Raw genomic sequence first — 26,396 nt, forward strand, 5'->3', positions numbered from 1 at the left:
AAAAAATACAATTAGAAGAAATGTTAACAGTATTCTGTTGAAATATGGAGTGTATAGTTGCACAGGAGGAGACAACTTGCCCCAGACTGGTCACTAGAGGATTGATCTTATCGGGAGAAGCTGTTTTACTTAAGCTGATTTCCTATATAAAAACAGGAGGCCGAGAGCTTCTGGCTCTGATGAGAGGGGAGGGGAAAAAAGGCAGTCTGGATGTACCTCCAGTTTAACACTTAAAATCAGGCAAATGGAAAACACATCCAACTGGGAGCCTAACCATTGATACATGTGGATGACAAATTCGAATTTCCACATTTTAACTGAGAGCCCCTGACATTGTTCTCCCTGGACACATCTGAAAACACATGTATTTACTGCTAGTGGGCCAGAGACCACCACCACACAGTTGCGGCTAAAATGCAAGTAGCTCTGCGTTTTTTGTATCCAGACCATCTGTTTTCAACTTAGTGCTCTACTGGACTTCCTAAAACCTGACCCACCTCAAAGTAAGATGACATTCTTTTTCCCCCAAGGGCACCCTTCACCATGAAAGTAAAGCATACGCATTAGGACCAGCTGGCTGGAAGGAAGCAGTTTCTAAAGTCAGTCCCATAAACTTTCTAGATTCTCAAGGAAACAAATGACTCATTGGAGCTCTTGATGTAGGTGTCCAGTGCTTCCCAAAACTTCAGCAGACAAGACGAGGAAATGGAATCTATCTGAGGAACTGACCTTTGTTCTGGAGCTACTGCAGCTTTAAACACATGTCTGCCACCTGTAAGCAACTCCCTTTTGTTCAATGGCAACAATCCCAAGGATCTGTTTCCATCCATCTACCCATCATTCATCTCTCTATCCATCCATCTATCCATTCATTCATTCAACAAATATTTGAGCCTGATTTTTGGCTCAGGAGTATAGCAAAGATCAAGACAAAGTTCAAGAGTGACAGAGAGAACATTTAAGAGATTGTTACGTAAACAAATGAGAAATGATGGTGGCTTGGACTAGTAGTGGAGACAGTAAGAGGTAAACATAGCAATGAAACATTTTAAAGAGAGAGCTGAGAGGTCTTATGATGATTTAGATACAGGAGATGAGGAAAAGAAGAGAACTAAGAATGATTCTGAAGTGTTGGGCTTACACAATGGGGTAGGTGGTTGAGCCATTTCCTATACTGATTCTGTAAGAATAATCCTAAACCAGGTAGGCAGGATAACTGTTAACTGGTTTTTTATTTTATTCCTTGCTTTCTTGAGATACAAGATGCTATTTATGCTTTCAGCCCTTAGCATTTGTAATGACAGCTTTTTTTTTTAATTGGGGGATAATTGCTTTATAATGTTGTGTTGGTTTCTTCCTTACAATGATGTGAATCAGCCATAAGTATACATACATATCCCCTCCTTCTTGAGCTTCCCTCCTCCCTCCCATCCTACCCCTCTAGAATGACAGCTTTTCAATGCAAATCTTTTCTGCATGTATCTCAAAACAAGAAAAAATGTGTTGGAGTCAGAGATACATGAACTGTCAGCAAATAGAAAATAATTCTCCTCAGTATCTGAGGAAATGAACGAATATCTGAAGGCTTGCATTTTGACTTTGCAGTCCTCCTTTGCTCCTTAAAATGAGCAACCTGATTAAGTCTTTAAATGGGAATGCTAAAAGTAGGATTAGGGTCAGGACCTAAAATGTTTGCTCTCTTAAACAATCTGCAAAGATTAGTGGACTCCTGGAGACTGCCTCTCTGAACAGCCTATTGCATTTCCATATTCCATGGAGATTAGGAAACAGAATTAAATGGTCTTACACACTCATTCTGGGGCACTTGTTAGATTGCCTTTATTAAAGTAAGAACACTTTATACTAGTAGAACCCCGTTCATCTAAAGGTGGAAGAATTTACAATCAGCAAACTGTTTACTGACTAGGTGATAACCTTTTGGAATCTAAATTAAACCTGGTGTGTGACATGAGTTTACCATACCCTGGCCTACACAGGTTAGTAATTATCAGGCCAGAAGCAGACTGCCATGTGTGTGCTCAGCCACTCAATCCTATCCAACTGTTTGTGACCCCATGGACTATAGCTTCTCTGTCCATGAGATTCTCCAGGCAATAATACTGGAGATGGTTAGCCTGGTATAGAGTAGGGTAATTATTCTCTTAGTAAACATATTAACTGCAATGATTGGTCTTTGAACATATGTAAAAGACCTCCCTGAACACTCTAATTCTCATGTTGGTTGGGAAGCACCCTGTTTATCTGAATTCCTTCAGCCTGTGAAAGTTTATCCATCAGACCAGCCTCTTGAAAAAGCACCCAGGGAGTTGCACTGGAAAAAACTACTTCTAAGAGAAACATTCTGTCCAAATGATTAGAACCAAAATGCAAATTCATTAACTCTGTGAACATAACACATAGATTCTGCTAATAAGAATGACAGTTTTTATGCATGCTCTAAAATGTGCCACAAGAAGGAAGCTTATTAAATAGTAAGAATTTCAGTCATTACACCTTGTCAACAATGCTGGAAAAAATAGAAACCCAGATGAAAAAATGTAGCAAGTAGGTGGTCTTCCTGTCATACCAGATGACTCACCCCACCCCCCTCAGAAGCCCTCTCAATGGCACAAGCCACAGTTGCAGTCAACCCTCAGCATTTCTTTGCATGACATTTGAACTTAGGAAGAAAAGTATTTTGCTAACCCCTTGGTGCTGAATGTTTGACCTTAAAGCTTACTGTTTGCTCCCTTTTTGCCTCAATCCTCATGACTACAAATGCTATTATTAGTCATAAGATTGTTCAGTCCCTTTTAAATTCCAGCCATGGTATTTGACTCTCTGGCCTAAACATAATAGGGAATACAAAAGTCCTAATTATTTCTAAGGGGCCTAACTCTTTCATCTTTCCTATGTGCTCCAGATTTTCCAGGCTGTATTCAGAACTAGCACCTATGTTAAGTTTTAGCAGTTTTTGCCCCTTAATCCTTCACTGAGCAAAGAGACATTCCTAGTAAAAAAAAAAAAAAAAAAAAAAGATGCATAGGTTTGTGTGTGGACAGCCCTGGAACTAAATCTCAGCATTGCTACTGGTGAGTTAGGTGAGTTTGGGAAAGTCATCAAAACTCTGTGTTTTGCACAATAAGTGGAAGATACATGGAGGGCTATTATATAAATTATACATATATCATATAAAATTCCTGGCACAAAATCAGCATTCAATAAATAGTGTATATTATTATCATCAACAACATCACTCCATTTATGTAAAGGTAATAAGTGACTGAACATTATTTTCCATTTCAGCCTAACCCTGGAAAGGCTTAAAATCTTTAATCTTATGATTGAATTGTTTGTGACCACACAAAGACAGGACATCCAACATACCTTCTAGAACAATCCACTTAAGAGAAACTCAGGCTGTTTTGAATTTAATCTGAAAAATCCATCCTAGTTTATCTATCATAAAAGATCGCATGGGTGCAAAAGTGCTTAAAGAGTCATAAAGTCACAAGTCTTTGAGTTCAAAGTGTCATTAGAAATGAAATGGCTCAGTTTATTCTTTACAGATGTGGAAACTGAGGCCCAGCTAAGACAAGTGGTGTTTATAAGGTCATGCAACCTAGTTTTCCATCTCTCCCACAATATCGCCCCTCACTTGTCTGGCGGCATCAATCTCCCTTTCTTCTGAATTCTTACAGTTCCCAAAGCTAGCTCACAAGAGAAAACACAATTACTACTGGCATGATGTTCTCCTCATTGCTTCTTGTGTACATATTATCTTTTCAGTTAGACTTATGGCCCCTTGAAGACAATGACTTAGGCTTATGTAACTGCAGGGGAGCAGAACACTGTGATGGACGGCATTTCATTAACACTCAGTTGATTGGGCAGGGGGCAGAGAGAACAAGCTTTTACTTGTTTCTTTAACCATTCTGATTAACTTCTGAGAATCCACAAAAGCTAATACAAAAACTTAAAACTGGAAAGTTTGATTGAGGTTTTGAACTAATTAGAACTAATTAGGGAGGGCAGGAAAGGACAGCAGATATGCCTCTCCTAATCCCATCCTACTATCCTTTCTTTGAAATGTGGAGAAAATCCACTTGAGACTTCCCAGGTGACTGATAGCTGTTTTTAAATGAGATTTCCACTTCTGCAGCATCAATTTCTGGCAATAAGTCTGCTCGTAAGACTTGAAACTTTTCTCGTGGGGTAAGAAAAATTTTATTGAATCCATGTGATGAAAGATGAATAATATGAACCTCTATGAGCCAAAATTATTTAAAAAATCAATCGCATACTTAGTTGTACCAGAATGCCACAGCTTCATTATATAGACATGAAGTGACACTTGGCACATCTTAGGAAAATATTTCTTATCCTCGCTTATTTTCTTTTAGCTTGCATTTATTGAGTGCATCATGATGGTAATACTTACAGACCATTAAATAAACATAATAAAAAGTTAAAAGCCCAGATTCAAGAGTCAAACAGTCTGGCTTTGAATTCTGGGTTCACAACATGGTAACTGTGTGGGCAAGTCACTTAACATTACTGCCTCACTTTCCTCATCTATTAAGTAGGGAAAAGTAGAGAAAAAGAATAGTATTAACTCAGATTTGTTATAAGGATTAAAACAAGACAATACATGAAAAAAACACTTTAAATGTATGACACACACATGGTAAGCACGCAGTAAATATTAGTTATTTATCATTACTATTATAATCATTATTAAATACTTATGTGTCAGGCACCATGCTAAGCAGTTTATATATTTTAGTAGACATAATTTTTGTAAAAATGTGTAAGTGTGTTCATTAATATGTTTCAAGCACCAGTAGGAGCACCTAGCCCACACAGGCACTGAGTATATAACTGATGAATGAATAACTGATTGCATTTACTCCTCACCAAAACTTCACAATGTGGCAGGAACCCAGAATACAACAGTGAGCAAGACGATATCCTAACCTTCAGGAGGAAGCAGGGCCTTGCGGGGAAGGGAGGCAAGTCAACAGCAATTCTGATCCAGGTTGACTGCTCTGGCAAGATAGTACAGGGCATATGGGGGAAGGTATGAGGACCCTGATGCTGAGAAAGACTGAGGGCAAGAGGAGAAGAAGGCAACAGAGGATGAGATGGTTGGATGGCACCACCAACTCAACAGACATAAGTGTGAGCAAACTCTGGGAGATAGTGAAGGACAGGGAACCCTGGCGTGCTGTAGTCCATGGGGTCGCAAAGAGTCAGACGTTACTTAGCAACTCAACAACAACATGAGGAACATCTGGTCCAAACTCAAGGAAACCACAGTGCCTTCTCGGCAAAAGTGGCATCCTGATTGAGATGTGAAGGGTCTGCTAGCATGCAACAGGGCATGGTCATTTCCTTTGACCGGTGTCACTCAACATAATGAAATGAGGGAGAGAGAGGAGCCAGAGGTCAGTGGGGTTCTGAGTGCAGTGGGGACCCCATCCTCATAGCCATGCAGCCATTTAAATGGCTTTAGAATGATGACTGGTGGCTTCCTCCATCTCACTGGTTCTCAGAGTTCTACCATTTGCTTTGAGAAACATTAACTTTGATATTTATTGGCCTATTTGCAAGTCCACATTGCTAAAACAATAATCAGTTATGGTTCTCAGATCCAGGCCTGTTTTTGACCACCTTTTGTCAGTGGTTTCTAAGCTCAAAGCTATCTTGAACCTTTTGAACCCAAAGCCTGTGGGTAGAAGTTCTTAGCATGAGTAGATCCAATAGGATCTGTTATTTTTGCCACAGAATTTCTCATCTGATTACCTCCACAATACCATACTATGATTCAACGGTTAATCTCTCTCTCAAGCTTATAGCAAAGAGGCAGGTTAACTTTTTGTACATGGCTGACTCAACCTCATCAAAGAGTATATCTTCTATTATCTTCTAATATTAAATGACAGGCAGAGAATTTTCAGGGAAGAAGATAAGTAGTGAGATGTGGAGCAAAACAAAAAGTTTTGTAATCCTACTTACCTTCCATTTAACATGTTAATTCCAGTTTTTCTTCTGCATGTATATACTACATTACTCTGGACTTCCTAGATGGTCTCCCAGCTAACCCGAATTTTTCTTTTTAGAATTCAAGGTGATAACACTGAGTAAGAATAACATAATAATAATAATGACACATAGATTTTCAGCTGGAGACCTCGTGGGAATTTTATATTCACCAAAAAGCAGTCTTTTATATAAATGGGCCAGGTCAGTTGGCATAATTACCTGAGAAAACCTAAATTCAAACAATCTTTTCCATCACTAAACCAGGTGTGAATTGGTTTATCTTTGCAGAATGAACTCCTTAGTGGTTAAGGTATTAGGAAAAATTTGAAAAAAAAAAATAGGCTATGATTTAAAAACTGGAACCTAGTACTAGTCTCTGTGTGTGTGCTAAGTCACTTCAGTCATGTCCAACTCTATGCAACCCTATGGATGACCTGCCAGGCTCCTCTGTCCATGGGATTCTCCAGGCAAGAAAACTGGTGTGGGTTGCCATGCCCTCCTCCAGGGGATCTTCCCAACCCAGGGATTGAACTCGAGTGTCTTACATCTCCTGAACTGGCAGGCAGGTTCTTTGCCACTATCACCACCTGGACTATAAGAAAAGGCAGTCTTTGTTTTTGAAGTTAAAACCAGAGAGGGAGGCAAATTATTTAAGCCAAGACCTTAAAAGAATGATAAAGAATTTTGGAGAATGAAAACAAGTGGGAGGAAAGACTCCATCATGATTCCTTTAGCCCCACTTAATTCTGTATTGTTCTGTTTGTGATTTTGGTGTGGTGAGAGGATGAGGAAGGGAAGACAGGAAAACAAGGGGCAGGAGAGGAAGAGTGGGAAACTGGACAAACAGAAAGGGCTGAAAAGATGAAAGGCGTGGCGGGGAGCATTCTCAGACCACTTAGAATTAGGGAGTAGCACTACAGATAGGCGCTTAGGCACGCCATGCCCCTTACTCACCATCAACTCTAACACCAAGCCAGGAGGAACGCCTACTGGGTGAAAAGTGCAAATATCACTCAGAGACATGCTATGTGAGTTATGTGGTGCAAGATGGGACAAAGGCATGAAAAGAACTGTTAAAAACGTCAGCTGATTGCTGAGCAGTCCAGTCAGCCAGCCAGTGAGTGCAGAGCACACGCTCTATGTTCAGCTGGTACGAAAGCTGTGGTCTTAGCCTAGGTACAGAGGGCTGAAGGGAGAAGAGAGGGGCCTGGTGATCCCCACAGGAGGGCAAAAGAGAGACTTAAAATCCAGGTAGATTTTGTTGTTTGAGACAGAAAATAAATTGCTGACAACCTGGCAATAGAAAAAGAATGGCTCATGTTTATACAAATATCCATTCTTTTTTGATATCTGGAATATGATTAAATACAGACTTCCCTTACTTAATTAGTCATGAGGTTTGTTGAAGAATATTTTTCGAGTCAAGCAAGCAAAAACCAGGCTAATGCAGGAAAATGCAAAAGGGCAGATGAAAGTATCCATCTTTCTTATAAAATCCCTGAGAATATTTTAGCAGACGCTGGGTTTCTTAAGTCAGGGAGGTGCTGTGGCTAACTCTGATATGGCTTTTGATGCTTAATTCAAAGTTCAGCAGAAGTTTAAAAGGAAATGAAGTGAAAATTGATCATTCAATATATAATCATTTGGAGAAAGAGATCCACCCCAAAAATGTTTTTGCCATGGACTTTTTTCAGTGCCCTACTTTTGAAAGTTCTTTCAGTAATGTAAATTTTTAAAAAATTCCATGCTTGGAAAATACAGAACAAAGTTCCATATAGTTCCACTATATACAAATCTCCTGGTAATGCATTATCATACTTAGGTAATTTTAAAAATAAAATAAATAAATAAAATATTCCATGCTACTGAAGTGTTTGAAATAAAAGAATGTCTTTTAAAGAGAAGCCTATGTGTCATCATATTCTCAATATACTTGTTTTAGTATGTGGTTTAAAAGAACCCAGGGCATGAAAGGTGGAAAGCATATCCATGTGGATAGAGAAGATGGGGAATTACAGACTCCTTTCCAGGGGCCTAAAACCAGCTTAATGAAAAAACTCATATATGATATCAGTGGCCTTGCAAAAATATTCAGGCTATAATAAACTGGAAAATGACTTAGCATATACAAACACTCATACCCGTTGACATTAATGTATCATAGAAGTAGAAATAGGTACCCAAGAAGACCTATATTAAACTATGTAAGTTATACCTCAATAAAAAAATGTTAAACAGAGTTTAGAGGTTCTTGCTGTAGAAATCAGTCATTGGATGACACATTAACATACATAGGATTACTGCTATTGTAAGAATGGTGTTAGTTAAGGGACAATAGCTGCTCTTTGGGGGCCAAAGGATACTTAGAACTTATCCATGGGATTGTTGAACAGTAAAAGTACACAAAACCTTAAAAATATTTTGTCCATTGTCTCACTTTATAGTTGCGAAAAACAAGATACCCCTCCTCAACCCACTGCGCTATCTACAGGTAAATTCTTGTCCAAGGGATTAAGAGCTGGGAAGTGGCCATTAATAGGTTGAGACTATCATCTCACCCATTTCAAAAAAAGCAAAATATAAATTCTGATGTTCTTTTATATTTTTATGACCCAATAAAAAAGACCTGATTGGAACTAGATAAATGAGACAGGAAAAATATATATATAAATAGATGACATCTGAAATAGACAGAAAATCCAGGAAAGAAAGAAGCCCAAAGTGTATGTTTAACCACTGTATTCAGAAGAATGACTGTTGCAGATAGTTCCCACTTCTTAATGAGGAAAGAATAGGAAATGAATTTAAATTACAACCAAAGGAATTTAAGTTAGATTGAAAGATCTTATTGGCAGTGAAGATTTTATAAACCTTGTAAAAGTTTCCTGGGGAGGAATCCCCTATCTGGATATATTTTAGGGAAGAGAGCTACCTATCAGTCCAGGGTGGTTGAGGTAGAGACCTACCTGAAATTCACTTTCAGCTGAACTCTGTAAATCCAGATTAATTCCTGACAACATTCATTCGAGATGTCAGAGACAGCAAGTGCTAGACAATGACAAAAAGTGTTGCCCTTTATTAAAAAAAAAAAAAATTTCACCCAAAGTAATCATTTCCTTGAAAAATCAATTGGCATATGCTAGCTGATTAAAAGTGGAATGTACAATTATACTAGACTCTGGTTTTTATTTTCTTTTTAGCCTGGTTTCCAGTGGAAAGAAGGCTTATGAAATCTCTCTGGCAGGCTATTCCTTGCTTAATACTTTTTACTTTCCTTCTAACCAAATCTCTTAGAAGAACCTAGACCTAAGTAGAAATACATGTGCCTTCAGTGCAAATACCTGGGAAGGAAAAAAAAATTCTCCCCCCACTGCAAAGGAACACTTGTTTCCCTCCTAACTGAAAGAAGCAGGGTGATCCCACCTTCATCACCATCCACATGCTCCCTACCCTCATACAGACTTCAGCGAGTTCTCTGCAACTTGCGGAACTTCCCCTCACTTCCATAGCACAAACAAGAGCGCTTGCACTCATAGTTCATACCAAAATTCTCTAATTCGTTGTACTTGTTTGTTTATACAGCTGAGCATCTGTTTGCTCCATTGTGTTCACACATCTATTGCCTGGTTTTTATTGTGAGCTCCTGGAGGAGACACATGGAGTCTGTTTAATTTGCTTTGCACAATACAGCACATGTACACTGTGGCTGACAGTGACAATTTCTGGCATGCCTGGATCCTCAATCAATCAATGAACTCCATGGATTAATCAAAGCTGGAAGGAGATGACTAAGACTCGGTTCTTAGATTCTATGTCATCCCATAATCTTCCAATATGCAGCACACCAAAGCCGTAAGGACAGTCAGGGGCCATCAGGAACTGAGCAGTATGGACGAGCGTCCAATCAACAACGGGAAAATCTAATAAACCAGGGTGTGAAATGTATAGAAAGTAAGACCTTATTCATTTGAGAGCTTTCCCAACACCATGACCCTCCTTTCTCTTGTGTATAAACAGTCTTGCTGATGCTGTCAGCTCAGAGCATCATCTGTTCAATTTAAGACACTCCACAGAAGACTGTCAAGTCCAGTCTCTTGACTTTCTTATTTCTTTATGTTTGCAACCCAGATATTTTCACCAGAATCAGTATTTTTCCCTTCCCACCAATCCCTGCACAATCCCCCTTCAACCTGACTTTATGCCAGCCTTCCTCATTAACCCAAGAAGACAGAGACAAGTTGATCCATGTTTCATAGTTGGGTTAAATATTCCCAATGCCTGTTCATCCCTAAGAGTCTTCAAAGCTACATCAAAGGACAAAATGAGTGATAAAAGCCTATCTCTCAGGAAAAGCACATAGTGACATAGTGAAGTCGCTCAGTCGTGTCCGACTCTTTGCGACCCCATGGACTGTATGTAGCCTACCAGGCTTCTCCGTCCATGGGATTCTCCAGGCAAGAATACTGGAGTGGGTTACCATTTCCTTCTCCAGGGCATCTTCCTGTCCCAGGGATCGAACCCAGGTCTCCCGCATTGGAGGCAGACACTTTAACCTCTGAGCCACCAGGGAAGCCCAGGAAAAGCACAGGCACTGACACTTCACTTAATTCAATCAATATTTTCAAGGTACCAATTATGAGCCCAATTACCCCAATTATTGGGGCTTCCCTGGTGGCTCAGATGGTAAAGCATCCGCCCGCAATGTGGGAGACCCAGGTTCGATCCCTGGGTTGGGAAGATCCCCTGGAGAAGGAAATGGAAACCCACTCCAGTATTCTTGCCTGGGAAATCCCATGGACAGAGGAGCCTGGTGGGCTATAGTCCATGGTGTCGCAAAGAGTCAGACACGACTGAGGGACTTCATTTTCAATAATGAGCCACTTGTGTTCTGGGCAGAGAAAGGGGAGTAAAACATAAACTCTATCTTCAAAATATGTGTGTGTAATGAGTTAACTTGAGATGTTATTAAATTATCTTAAATATAAGAGATTGCTTTATTGTAGAATCATAGTATGAATTAAATAATATATATATATATATAAATTATACTGAGCACAGAGCCTGCCATATAAGACATCCTCAATAACTAATAGCTATTACTATTGCTGCTGAGTTATAGCTTAATTTAGAGCAATTCTTCTGAGAAGGTTATCTCTGGAAATCCAACTTGACCCTGGATTATGGGCAATATGTTTGATTGTTATGGGAGTAAAAAGAACCACCACATGCAAATGCAAAAACCAAAAAACTGTAATCAAGAACACTGAAGTCAGTATTTTCCCATTAAAATAGAGCTCACCCATGTTCTGACGTCCTGAGAGTTGAGTTGCCATCTTTGTCTGGAGTATTTTAGAACCTCGTCCACACCCCAAATATGCAGAGCACATTTTTTTCTCCTTCCTGCTTCTTTCTACCATGGTCTGCACCAAAGTTACTCCACAGGCAAGTGGCTATTAAGGGACACTTGAAGTTTTCCACATTTATTTCAAAGGTACATAAAATGCTTATTTAAGGGACATCTGTTATTGACTCAATATCATCAATTAGTCTTCAATAAGAATAAATCCACTTTTAACTGGAGGTGAAACTAAATCAAATTTTACTCACCCAAGCCATTTTTTTTTCACTTGCCTCAAACAACTCACTTCACAGATCATCTTAGATGATGTATGATGTTTAATTAATCAGTTACTCAATTATTTAATTATATGGATGAATATATTAATGAATCATAATGCAGATGACCAGATGATTGAATGCAAAGTTTCAAAATATTGTCAGCCCTAACAAATGAATTCACTTACTTTGCACTTTTTGGTTCAATTTAAGCATTGCTATATAATGCAAAATATCTGAATAACTGAAGAGACTCTATGCTAGATTCTTCTTGAATATTGACCTTACAAAGACACACCCTTAGTCTTTTTCCTGAACTCAGTTGTTTAGACCCCTGAACATACCTTGAATCGCCATTATATTACTAATATTTTATCCTGTCTGAAAGTTTATCCAACAGTTTCATTTGAAGGGGCTATAATTTCTCAGCAAGGATGAGGAACTTCTAGGAAAGGGTGATATATTTTTGTCAATTGCAAGTGTCAAGAGGATATACCTAGAATGAAAATTTCATTGACTACTTCCTGTCAATGATCTCAAGTTGCATTATGAGAATCTAATTTTAGATTGCAACCAGTGAACTTTCTGCTCTCCAGTTGTCTAGAGTCACTATTTCTCAAATTTATTTGCATATCAGTTCAGTTCAGTTCAGTCGCTCAGTCATGTCTGACTCTTTGCGACCCCATGAATCACAGCACGCCAGGCCTCCCTGTCCATCACCAACTCCCAGAGTTCACTCAGACTCATGCCCATCGAGTCGGTGATGCATCCAGCCATCTCATCCTCTTTCGTCCCCTTCTCCTCCTGCCCCCAATCCCTCCCAGCATCAGAGTCTTTTCCAGTGAGTCAACTCTTCACATGAGGTGGCCAAAGTACTGGAGTTTCAGCTTTAGCATCATTCCTTCCAAAGACATCCCAGGGCTGATCTCCTTCAGAATGGACTGGTTGGATCTCCTTGCAGTCCAAGGGACTCTCAAGAGTCTTCTCCAACATGCTGATTTCTCACTTCATCCTTCATTATTCCAAACTAGTAGGAATTTCAGATATGCTTTGGATCTTTAGATCTTTTCAGTGCTCTTTTCTACCAGGTCATTTATACTTGGCTTCTTTGAAGTATACTGTGTGTTTGTAAACTGTATGACTATAATGTGGGTCTTATAAAAAAAGGGAAAATGAGTGTCTCTCTAACTGCAAGGTACTTAAAAGAAGGCCAGTTATCCACAATCCAGACCCTCAGTGGTGGCTTAGTACAACCTTATGAGATTTATTTTCCTCTCTCTTATCAGGATTTAGTCATTAATTCAGAATTAATCCTATCTCAGTAGATACAAAATGTCACAATCCTTGTTTTATCTGAGACACACAACCTTAAATTTTTATAAAAAGTTAGCTGAAGGATGAAGGCATTCCTTCAAATGGGTGGAGAAATGGAAATGGCCCGCCGACCCCTTCCTCCAGTTCTCCAAACATTATTAATGAAACCAAATCAGATGTACTACTCTGTGGGACTGTGAAAATAGCTTTCAGGAACCTCAAGGCACCTTATCCAATTGTTGTTCTAAAGCCCTGGCATTTCTAAACCACTCAAATACACAGTTCCTATGCAAATCTTATGCCCAATTTAATAACACTGTAAAATCAAGGAACATTTTCCATGCTCCAGACAACTGTCCTGAATCAGCACAGTAAAATAAAGTGTCCCTTAAAAACCTTGGAACTAAACCCTGGGATAATGTCAGTGGGATAAGAATAGGCAGTTCTTTTGTTTTGCTGATTCCTGATTAATCAATCTTCTTTAATATTATGTGAGAGAACAGGAGGTCTCTCCTTATGACCTTCACTCACATGTTGCACACATCTCAGGATTAAATGAGTCTATGCAACTGCTACTAGCACGGAGACTGGCCCAAAGGACATGTTTAGTAAATGTGCATTTCCCATCCCTTCAAGAATCGTAAGAATGTGGCCTGCCTGCTTTGTGAGGAAATTATAAACTGGTAGGGATAGGCTATGTTGAAACACATATCAAAACTTGTGCTTGAGTGTCTGAAGGTTATATCACTTCTGAAATGGTGTGGCCTATTTATAAATAGCAATTTAGATTTTTCTCGTGAATTTTATAGAAACAGATCTCTTTTCTGTAGAATCTTGTAATCATAGTTGGCCACTGAGACCCAGCCACTAAGGTTCCTGCAATTCCAGAAAGTATGACACCAAGAGGAACAGCTTTAACTCTCATCCACTCAAGGGGACAAGTAAGACATCTCCTCATTCCAGAGGTTTGTTTTAAACCAGTCTCAAAAGATGAAACTCTGTTTTCAACACTTTCAGTGCTGAAAGGGAAGTTTTTCAAGACGTGTTCTTTACCCAGTGAATAAATCATATGTTCAGCAGCAAAAAAAAAAACATTGGTGGGAGGTGTACATTCTTTAAGTCAAAGCAAGGAGCTTGTTGAGTGGTGCTCTAATTTTGAAAATATCTAATTTGACAGGGGAGCTCTCATCACGGTCCTGAAATGATTTTATGATGTGATTTTGTGCTGGCTGTTTCTTTTTTTTTTTTAATTGAAGCAATGTACTTTAATCAGAATCATCAAAGCTTTGAAAAATGCCCATATAACATACAATATCCAGGGTTTTTTTTAATGGTTTCAAATGCTGTGTCTTCTGCACTGCTAAGTTTTGTATTTCAAAAGTACAAAAAGTATTTGCAAGACATCCAGCAAATATTTATGAATCACCTACCATGTGCCCATCCTAGTTCCAATCACAAGGGATGTTGTCGTTTGTTGTTTAGGCACTAAGCCACGTCTGCCTCTTTTGTGACCCCATGGACCATAGCCCAACCAGGCTCTTCTGTCTCTGGGATTTCCCAGGCAAAAATACTGGAGTGGGTTGTCATTTCCTTCTCCAGGGGATTGTCTTGACCCAGAGATCCAACCCACATCTCTGGTATTGGCAGGCAGGTTCTTTACCACTGAGCCATGAGGGAAGGCAAGGGATGTTACTAAGAATGAAACAAGTTCTCTGCTCTCAAGGAGAGTGGAGAGAGAGGAAGCGTTGCTGTTGAGGCAGACTATGAACGGATAATATGTATGACGAAGTAGGAAGTGTACAAGGGTTACTGTGTGATGAAACAGAATTAGAGATACATGAAAATGAGTGGCTGACTTTAGATTAGATGGTCAAGAAAAACCTCTCTGCAGAAGTGACCTTTACAGGTTGAGATTTAAATGGTGAAGAGCCCAGCATGCAGGGTTCTGCAGGAAGAGCATTCCAGACATGGGAGCAGTAGAAGCCTGAAGACGGGGACCAGCACGATATTCCCCACAAGAAGAAGGCCAGTGTGGCTGGAGAATAAAGGGCAAGGGGGAAAGAGGTGTGGGGGAATGGGGAGGTCGGCTGAGAGAATTATATGGGGCCTTGCAATGAGAAAAGCAGTTTAGAACTGATCTAAGTGCTGTGGGGTTTCCGTGGTAGCTCAGTTAGTAAAGAATCCGCCTGCAATGCAAGAGACCCCGGTTGGATCCCTGGGTCAGAAAGATCCGTTGGAGAAGGGATAGGCTATACACTCCAGTTTTCTTGGGCTTCCCTGGTGGCTCAGATAGTAAAGAATCCGCCTGCAATGCAAGAGACCCCGGTTGGATCCCTGGGTCAGAAAGATCCCTTGGAGAAGGGATAGGCTACACACTCCAGTTTTCTTGTGCTTCCCTGGTAGCTCAGACAGTAAAGAATCCGCCTGCAATGCAAGAGACCCTGGTTGGATCCCTGGGTCAGAAAGATCCCCTGGAGAAGGGAACAGCTACCCGCTCCAGTATTCTTGCCTGGAGAATTCCATGGACAGAGGTGTCTGGCAGGCTAAGTACTGAGGGGCGCTATTAGGTGCAAGAGTGGGGGTATCAGGAGGTTGAATGGCAGATCAGATTTTTTCAAAATTCACCTCATCTGCTGTGTTTGTCGGCAGAGCAAAAGTAGATATTTTTCATGCAATTGGAACTATGGAAGAGTTATGCATAAGGAAATTTGGAGGGAAAGAGGGCGGTTGAGGCTGGGCATGCTGTGGCAGGAGGGGCCATGAGAACAGTAAGTCCAGAGCCGGGGTCTGAGGAGGAGAAGCCAGTGGTCTTTATACAGGCTGACAGGAAGGAGTCAGCCTCCCGCATCCCCGAGCGCCCAGAACTGCCCTGTGGCCGCCTGGTCCTTCAAGTGCAGGAGCCAGATGAACTGTGGGAAATGGAAAGGCAATGTGACAGTCTCAATCGGGTAGAACAAGCCACAGGAGGCTGTTCAAAGTGTAGTGAGAAGTCTGGGTACCAACCTGCAGCTGAAGTCATGTTCCTGGGCATCCTGGAGACGCGGCCCAGCATCTCTGACCTGGATCTGAGGGCTATGGCCTGGGCCCTAACCTGCTGACATCGCCTGGATGCTACAGATGGAGAAAAGCCTTCTACCTGGGTCAGGAGCCCCTGAAGAATGCCTGCAGGCTGGGGCCCTCTGATTGTCAGACGGTGCGTTGTCTCGGGGCCCAGCTAACCTGAGACCGGGGAGAGGCTCCTGGCCTTGAAGCAGTGAGGCCAGCCCCATGCGGAGTTCCGGGGTCGCGCCTCTGCACCACTGAAGGCTAAAATCATGGCAACCGATGCAGCTTCGCTTCATTGACAACAAATTTATTATCTCTGGAAAGTTCAAAGGTCTCTCCCCCCTTACCTCCGTTTGGATCTTCAACCCAAAGCTTCCTCCCTCGTCAGGGACATCACCCAGGAGATGATGGGTGATGGAGATGATGACCGAGGAGACCCCTTGGAGTTTTTGTTCTGCCAGCCCTGATGTTTCAGAGCAGAACACAAAGCTCCCGTGTCTCTCTGTCCCAGGCCAGCAGCTTTGCAGGCGTGATGGGTAGCCCAAAAGCCTTTCACCGAATGAAGTAGAGCCAAGACCCGAATCCAGGTTTGTTGAAGGAGGAAGACCCTTCTGTCCTTATCTCTGAATTTACTCTGAAGGAAGAAGGTATCACAGGAAACAGTGCTCAGTTCTGCAAACTCAGTCTCACTCTCCTGGAATTACTTCAATAGCTGCCGTCCACACCGCAGGTGTTGCTGCCTCTCAATTAAAAATCTTCGACAACAGTCTTGCTGGAGGTTAAAGTTTGGACTTAAAGGGAAGAGCTGCCTTATATGTCTTCCATACTTCAGACTTGCGAATCCCTGGTGGCTCAGTGGTGAAGAATCTGCCTGCAGTGCAGGAGCTGGGGGTTGGATCCCTAGGTCTGGAAGATCCCCTGGAGAAGGAAATAGCAACCCACTCTGATATTCTTGCCTGGGAAATCCCATGGACAGAGGAGCCTAGTGAGCTACAGTTCATGGGGTCACAAGAATCAGACACAAGTTAGCTACTAAACCACCAGTAAAATTCAGACTCAACAGGCCACTTTTGAGCTGAAACACGTTGCAAGTAATTGTATCGATTGGCATGTCCCAGTTTAAAGGGTGAGACAGAGGTTTCTGGGTTTTCCTTGCCCTTGGGCAAAAACAGGTCCTAAATGAATGACCAACTTCACTGCATTAAACTCTGGACATATTTCTTTGTTTTCCAGAAAATTTGTACTATGTACACTCCACTTTACCCAAAACAATGTTTAATATTTTTTTTATTTTTGCCAGTTTCATGACCAAAATTTTAATTCCATTGTGTAATTCACATTTCCTTTACTTACTAGGTTGAACATTTTTTACATTTTTTTAGCCTTTTTGTTTCTTTTGTGAATTTTGTGTTCATTTAATTGCTCCTTTTTTAACACAATGTTACAATTCTTTCCCCTGATAACTCCTAAGTGCTCTTTCTATACAAAGGATATTGACTGTCAATTTTCTCAAACAACTTCACAGGGTGTCTTTTACATTCAATTTCTTAAATTTTTACTGTAAAAATAGCACACATACATGCGGGTATGCTCCAGTTTTCTATTACTGCATAACAAGCCTCATGAAAATGTAATGGCTTTAAAATAACCAGCATTTTATTGTATCTCACAATTTTATGGGTCTTAGCTAGAAGCTTTTTCTCTCTCTTGGCTTATTTACCTGATAGATTGGCTGACTTGGAGGGTCTCACACGGCTTTACTCACCATAGCAGGGATAGAAGGAAGTCCGAGCTCTGCTCGAATTGTCCCTGCTGCTAAGTCACTTCATTCGTGTCCGACTCTGCGAGACCCCATAGATGGCAGCCCACCAGGCTCCCCTGTCCCTGGGATTCTCCAGGCAAGAGCACTGTCCCTGAAGCACCTAAAAGCTGGCTGCTCCTGCAAGGTGGCCTAATGGTAGTCAGATTTCTTAACTGGTGGCTCAGAATTCCAAAAGACAGTATTCTAGAAACAAAGTAGCAACTGGTCTTTCATGACCCAGTCTCAGAAGTTACAATAGTATCAGTTCCACTGTGCTCTATTGGTCAAAGCAGTCATAAACCCTTCCAGATTTTAACTGGGAGGGAACACAGAGGTGGGAGCGATTAAATATTTTAAAGATTAAAACAAATTCCACTTTACCTTTTGTTTGCTTATAATGTTTTTAAAGAGCAACTGATTTTTAGGTACTTATATTAATTTCTTTCTTCTTCTTCGTAATTTCTTCCATTGCTTTGTAATTCATTCTTTAACATTATTTTCATACTGTGTGTTTACAAAATTTAGGACATTATCAGTTACTGTATTTAGAGAAAGGACTATATGGCCTTTAGATGCTTTAAGTACTATGTATTCTGGCTGCACTCATTTAATATAGTTTTTAATCCTTTTCATCCTTAAATTTCCATCAGTGACACGTTGGAAAATTCATCTAAAAACTTAGGTTAACCATACATTTAATTATTCAGTTGCTATAGAGAGTGAGGGAAGTGTGGCTAAATAGTTCTTGCTTAGTTCTTTGCACTTTTCTGGTTCATTCTTCTAAAATGAACTGAAACACAATGAGCTACATTTGGTCTGTGTAGCTAATAGTTCCCATCAGATGTTGCAACGGTGCTCAAATATTGAAAAAAATGATTCATTTCATAAATGTGATTGTAGCACTCTTTCTTACAGTGTTCTGAGTGGCAAAGCAAAAAAAAAAAAAGTGTCCTCCCATAACAGCACTTAATTAGCCATTATTTTAAAGGACATTCTTCTAGCTAATAGAGAGGAAAGAACTCTATGTTAACATATATTATAAAAACTTAATAAATGCTAAATGATGATGGTCATCTCATGTTCTAAAAATTTAGATTGAGATCTTCTCAGTTATTTTCTGTTTCCAGTGGTGCATTTCAAAAACTGGTTTTGCCTTCTCAGTATGAAACTGTGAAAGCCGTGTGGAAAGAAGGAAATTGAATAAGATGTATGATACGCATAATCACGATCTTAGTGTTTCTATTTATCCTGTGTGTCTTTCTCCTATTTTCTTTCCACCACATTCAGGAAAAGAAAAAGGAATTTTGGAAGAAGAAAACATTGGGGAAAATGTTATTGTCTAGTGCAGTTAATCACAGGGTGGGGTTTCATATCTTTTTTTCCCTAACATTTTATCTCCAGCACTAAGCTTCGGGCCTTTTGCGTAGCAGCACTCACTCAATGGATATTTAGAGAAGGATGATTTGGGGAGAGGCACAAATGTACATACCAGCCTGTTCCTATGATCTAGTTTGAATCGAAAGAGTTTCTTTTTCATGGAGGCAGCTACATTTATGGAGTATCTCTTCTGTATCTGTCTCCACTGCCTGTCAGGCATACCACACAAACAATGGATTGGGAAAGTCAAGCCCTTGAGTCCATTTACAGCCTGAACTCTATTATGGGAGATCACTTGAGATGCCACAGTTTCTATACACAAAGTATTCTCAAATCGTCTATGGTTAACCGAAACTTTAACTTTATGGCAGAATATTCCCAAGTTGAGCCAAAATTCAGAATGCTGCCGGGTTCACTCTTCTGGCACAAGCTCAGGTGTCAGAGCCTGGGCCTTGTGTTTGGGGAACATAGGCCTTCAGCAGCTAGAACCATTCGAGTCCTTCCTCATTTTGTGTTGAATACAAAATACATGTAAACTCCAGAATTATACTCTTCAATACAGTAGCTATTACCCACAAGTGAATATTTAAATCTGAATTAATTAAAATTAAATAAAACTAAAAATTCACTTCCCCAATTGCATTAGCCACATTTCAAGTGCTATCATATTGAACAATGCAAAATATGAACATTTCCTTTATCACAGAAAGTTTTATTGAATAGCACTGCCCTAGAATATATCACTTATGTCATAATGCAGAAATTCTAAATTAGAAACCCTATTCTGCATTTATTTCCTAATCAACTAATCCTGGCTTTCAAATCTTTTTAAGTGTCTAAAGTTTCCGTTTAAATCTTTTTTTGAACGACAAATATAAAGAATATTTCCTAAACAAGTCTCTGTGAAATGTACCAAAACAAAATAGAGACTAATATGTGAAACACAGAGCTAAATTTCTGAAATTCTGATTAAATGGGGAGAAGTTTCCGTATGCCTTGTAAAAAGTCTAAATTACAGATGGTTTATAAAGTATACTCTAATTAAAAATCTCAAACAAAAACCTGAAAGTGCTGCTGAATTAAAGTTCTACCAGACCTGATTTGATAAATAATAGAGAATAATTTCTAATTCAAATACTATTGTATGCAAATTAGATGGAAATATGTTGATGGCACAGATCCCTTTTCTTAAATTAACCTAACATTGCTCCCTGAGATATTACTTCCATAAATTGCCTCCCACTGTAGCAATTGCCCACATCCTTTCTAAATTATCTGCAATCTGTATTAACAGAAATTAAATTAATGGGAACTCCGGGAGTTGGTGATGGACAGGGAGGCCTGGCGTGTTGCGATTCATGGGGTTACAAAGAGTCGGACACAACTGAGCAACTGAACTGAACTGAACTGAATTGAGCACATAATATAACCATGAAAAGCAATAAACATATACAAGAAATGTTTATTTGGATAAAAATTATATATATGGTAGTAAGTGTTTAAAAATAAATAAGCACCTATTTGCATACATAGAAATACACGAAATTATTCTCTCTCTGAATCAGCATACAAATATCTCTAATATCAACTAAATGTGCACTTAAATTCTGGTCCATAACAGCATCTTTTATTGAAATGTGTATTTATATGTTGCTATAATGTAATTTCTCCTGTGATCCCAGAACAGTGCACTTTGATAATAATCCATATTCTTGTTGTCTTTCCAACTGAGTAAAAGTATTCTCTTTTTTTCCTACCTCAGAAGCTGTTCTGGAAGTGGAGCAGCATCTGAAGAGATAGAAGCCAGCCCACACGTGCCACAGGGAGGCACAAGCAAGGACAGTGGTCCTCGATTCCGTAGGCGGGCCAAGTCTAAATGTAAGTGTGAGAAGCCATGGAGGGCACGATGGCCTGGTGGCTGGTGGCCCACAGGGGCTGTGGGTGCATCTGCAGAAGTCACTGTCTGTCCAGGGAGCACAGGGGCTGTTGGAGTGTCCAGCCTGCCTGCTCGTCCTATTTCCTACCCTCATCTCCACCGCAAAAGCCTTGAAACCATCGCTACTAACGCCAGGTTTTAAAATCCCCAAGAGTAAAATATATGTGCAGAGTGTGATTCGAGCTGATTTTTAAGCCCAGGCATGCTGAATAGAGTCTTAAAATAATCATTTCCATAGGACCTGACTAGGTATCCAAGTGTTCACCAGATGCTAGCAGCTAGATTTTGCAGAAGAAAATTGCTAACTTAAGCTTCTTTTCATGATTCAGCAGAGGGTTTTAAGTAATAAAAGATCTGGAGATTTGTAAAATAAATAATTCTAGCGCAAATGGGAAAATTAAAATAATCTTATCATCTCCCAGTCATGTCTGTATGCACTTTTCTACCATTATCAAATTTCTCTTAATTGTGCCAATTTTTCTTTTCTGGCTGATACTTTATAGTTTAAAGTTATGAGTTGTAATGAAGAAATGATTCCTTTCAGATGACTGAAGTGACATGTACTAAATTTTCCTAAAAACAATCTAGGATGTATGAAACAGAGCACGGTGTAACAAATATGGTTTTATTCATATGCAATATTGAACATATCAACAGTGAAAAATAATAACAGCATGATAGAATCTCTTTTATTCCTTAATAGATCTCTCAGTAGAAGCCATTAAAATATAAAGTAAATCATTAACTTTTGAACTTTGACAGAGAAAAAATTCTATCCATTTCTGACAAGTAGACATTATCTCATAGTATCCACAGCCATCTCATGCTTATTACCCTTGCCTGGTCTTAAGTGTGACTTTTGGACACACAACTCAATGTTTCCTAATATTTAATAGTACAATGGCTTTTTATAGTCTATCAATTTTATTTAGTAATTTAAAGAATGAAGAGTTAAGATTCCTCAGATTTTTGTGTTGTTGCTGGAGGTGCACTTGAACAAAAAGAAGAACACAGTGTCTAGCCCTATACTTAATGCCACATGACCACATCCTGTCTAGAATGAATCTATTCAGAGTTCCTGGAGAAATGCAAGTACATTATTCCTTTATCCTCATGTATCACACTTTTTTACCACTAATTATTTTGGCTGCATTCCATCAAAGCCAGATGTTAATTGAATGAAATATTTATAATGTAAAACCATTGAATAAAAAATATATGACAGGTTGTAGAACTCAAGCCAATCACATATTTTGGAGAACTTGAAGAAGGAGGCATGATGTGGGTTACATTCATAACGTCAGGGTAAGGTTCTGAGCTCAACCCAGAGAAACCTGATAATTGTTGCAACCAACTAAAGCTCGACTACTTCTGGATTTGTTGTAACAAAATCTTGCTGCCAAAAGCATTGATGGGTTCACACAGTGAAAAATCACAATAATAATGTTCAAGTAAATCATAAAAATACAGAAGGTGGTTATCATAGGGAAGAGGAAAGGAAAGTTATAAAGTTATGATGGAAATATCAAGAACACATTTTTTTGAACTTTAAAAAATTTTAACTTTGTTTGTAAACTAAGATGCAAAAGCAAGAAAATGTAAAGTTTGTTCAATAAATGGTTTCACTCAGTGATCAACAGCAATCATTCAACAAGTGAAAATAAAAATTATATGTATTCAATGTAGTCATCAGTTCAGGCAGAACTGAAGCTTATGATAGTTTTCTATTAAAAAAAAAAAAGATGAAAGTCATTTTTAAGAAGGAATTTTGACTGAAAAGGAAATAAAGAATTTCTTGAGTGCATTCTTCTCAGCAAAAATGAACTTGGCTTATGCTTAATTTCACGTAGTAAAAAGCTAAATATTTTACGTGATTTTTAAGTTCTAGGAAGAAATTCATTGAAACAAATGTAGAAAATGACCCTAAAATTTTAAATATGAAAACTATAATAGACTTACAATTAGGGAAATAGATCATAATATCTAATCTGCTATGTGTCCTCCAAAAGTAAAGAACATAACTTTTAAAATTATTTTTTGGAAAATCTGGAATTTTCTTTCTGATCATCTTTATATCTTCTGAAAATATAGATTCCTGAATCATATATCATAGACAGTTTGTTAGGCTCCATATTTTTCCTCAAGTTTGAAGAACGTATTTCTGAGTGACGATTATCATAGAAACAAAGTCCATTTGTTCCTTAAAAATACTTGATGTGTCTTATGCACAGTCAGCACCAAATAATATGGTGAATTGAACTAAATTATTTCCACTTTCTGTTCAGAGATTAATGTGTCTCTTGGATTCACACTGGAGAAGTGGTGTCTCACACATGGGGATTAATGAGTTACATCTGTAACCAAAAATATCCATGGAAAACCTGATAAATTGATCCATATCTGTTTTATTAATCAAGCCCAGTACAGAAGGGCTTTCTTGTGGTTATACTATGTTTTGGAGATAAATAGAGTGGGGAAACCACAGGTCAATTTAGAAGTTGTTTGAAACACTGAAGAACGTATGGTTCTATTGCATGACGGCAGTCAAGTCAGTCCTTGACGGCTGTAGTGCTAATATGTAAGTATATAAATATCCTCAATGTATAATTTTACTGAAGAACATATAACAGTGTCCAAGAAGACCCTAACCATCTAATATGTAATTTATTTCTTGCTGCCACTCGCTTCCTTCTTAATTTTTTTTTAAATAAAAAAAATTTTTTTCTTTAAGCTAGCATGTTTTGAACAGCCTTTAGTTGAAGCAGATGGCTAGAAGTCAGAAGTCCCAGATTTTATCCTTGATTCTCCTACCAACTGGGAATGTGGCCTTGGGCAAGTCATGAGAGTAATTCTACAGTAAAAGAGAGCTATAATGCCTTACATATGTCCGGTGCTTTATGATCTTACACAGCATTTTCAAATACAATATATTATTTAAATCTTCCTCACAGCATCCTAAGAGGAGTCTGGCAGTTATTAACACTCCCTGTTATAGAGAGTAAGAATTTGAGACCCAGAGACACTAAATCACTTGTCATCTCAATATCAAATGTCAGAGCCAGAAACAGACATATGTGATGATTCCAAGCTGGCCTTTGTCTCTGTTTCTATACACCACACTACCATGCTGCAGCGCCTCCAAAGCTGGACTGTCCAGTAAGGTAGCCATGAGCCGCAGGTGGTGATGTAACACTCGAAATGCGGCGAGTCCCAACTGAGACATACACTGGCTATAAAATACAGTATTTTCTAAGACCTAGAACAAAAAAAATCAGAGTGTAAACTATCTCATTAATATTTTTACATTGATTCCACATCAAAATAGTAATTTTTTATATCTTCAGTTGAATAAGCTGTAAGATTAAAATTAATCTCTGTCCCCTCAGCTTCTTTAATGTGGCTGTTAGAAAATGTCAAGTCTCGTACATGGCTCACAGTGCTTCTGTTGGTCAGAGCAGGACTGAGGATTTCCTGGTTCAGAGCCCACAGGGTGGATTTCACGGTCCTGGACTTCTTTATACACCTGCCATGATGTGGCTGAAACCGATTTCCAAAAATTCTGTCAAACACAGATCGGTGTAGATTTGGAGTAATGATTTAGTCTTTCTCACCCATCTTTCACAGGCAGGGAAAAAGTCAGACTTTATTAGTCGATGCCTCAAATTGCTCATTCATTAAAAGGCCTCATTTTATACTTGCCGAATGTTTGGAAAGCTTAGAGTAAACATACCTTGGAAAGAAGTATAAACTATATTTATGACTCTGAAGCACAGCTTATTTTTAAATGGGTTCCCATTAACATTATGAGTGAATGAGACACTGGGCAATTAGGTGATACAAGTAATGTAAAATAATAACTATATATAAATTTATTATAAAATGTAGTATATTTTATTCCTCCTACCAACTCTTTATGATATTTTATATATAATCCCTAAAGAAGTAGCTTATTTCTCTTTTGAAAAATCTAAGTGAAAGTCCTCAGGAAAAATGGTAAACTAAAATTTCTTATTTAGCAGAAAAAAATATATAGTAAACAAAAAACCAAAATAGCTCAAATTACTGAAAACTAACATCTATTTGGCATTTATTATGTAGTCTTGGGCACTATATTAAGAGTTAAACCAAGATTATCTCATTTAGAGATTTGAAAATTAGCAACAACAACCAGAAACATAGTTCTTAAGTATTACTGCCTCTTACTTCCATGCTGTTTGAAGTCACAATGTGAGCTATGGAGACAATATTAGAATATAATGTAATGTTGAGTAATAAGATCAAAAATCAGCATTCAAAGAGGGCACAAGGTATAGAACATGTTTTTGAAAAATAGTTGTTATTGTTTAGCCACTAAGTTGTGTCCAGCTCTTGGAGACCCCATGGACTGTAGCCCCCGAGGCTCCTCTGTCCATGGGATTTCCCAGGCAAGAATACAAGAGTGGGTTGCCATGCCCTTCTCAAGCGGATCTTCCTGACCCAGGGATCGAACCACGTTTCCTACTTTGCACCAGGGAAGCCTTTTGAAATATACATACTTATAAACAAGATTATATGAAGGAGAAATTACTCTTCACTTTCTAAAGGTTTCTTTATGGTACAATAGAAATCTTTACAACAACGTTCTCCAAGGTGTTAAAATGTAACTATTATTTACAAAGCAAAGGTCCCATTTAAACAAAATATAACTATATGAGTTTCAGAGACTTGTTTTCCTCTATGCATTATAACCACTTGGAGGATTCAACCTTAAATAGTTTCTGGAAAAATAAGAAATGAATATAAATAAACTAAAAGGGGGTCTATATCAAAATGGCACTAAAAATCACAAAACAGTGAAAACTAAAGAGCTTTATAACTTTTTATACAATAAAAATAAAATGCTACCTTTGAAGGCTGACAATAAAAATTGTATATGTAAGCTAATAACATATAATATTTTTTAAGATTCCAAATTGTTACCAATTTCTTAATGTTCATGCTTACCTGAGGTGAAATAAAAAGAAAAACAGTAACACTAGCCAACTCTGGGTAGTAGAATTTTAGATATTTCTGTCCTTATTTATACTTTTTTATAATAATTCTTGAGTAAACATTTACCGCTTTTATAATAAGTGAATAGAAAAGTTGTAATCAACTCCAAAAATGACTACAAATAAGAAAAATAAAATTATCTTGGTGAGAGGCTGGTGTAAAATGCAAATTTTGTTCTCAACCATAAAACTGTAAAATAATTATATATTTTATAGGTTCTTTTGAGGCATT

At 38.7% G+C, this 26,396-nt stretch overlaps 1 protein-coding gene across 1 annotated transcript in view; it reads left to right on the forward strand.

The window, feature by feature from the left end:
• Positions 1–26,396, forward strand: part of COL8A1 (collagen type VIII alpha 1 chain) — a 166,973-nt gene that overhangs the window by 83,961 nt on the left and 56,616 nt on the right. The window contains exon 2 of the mRNA XM_068960475.1: positions 20,961–21,076. The gene's annotated coding sequence lies outside the window, so the exon portion shown is untranslated. The remainder of the gene's footprint in view (positions 1–20,960; positions 21,077–26,396) is intronic.

This window comes from Capricornis sumatraensis, chromosome 1, assembly GCF_032405125.1.
Source record: "Capricornis sumatraensis isolate serow.1 chromosome 1, serow.2, whole genome shotgun sequence".
NCBI classification, from domain to species: Eukaryota; Metazoa; Chordata; class Mammalia; order Artiodactyla; family Bovidae; genus Capricornis; species Capricornis sumatraensis.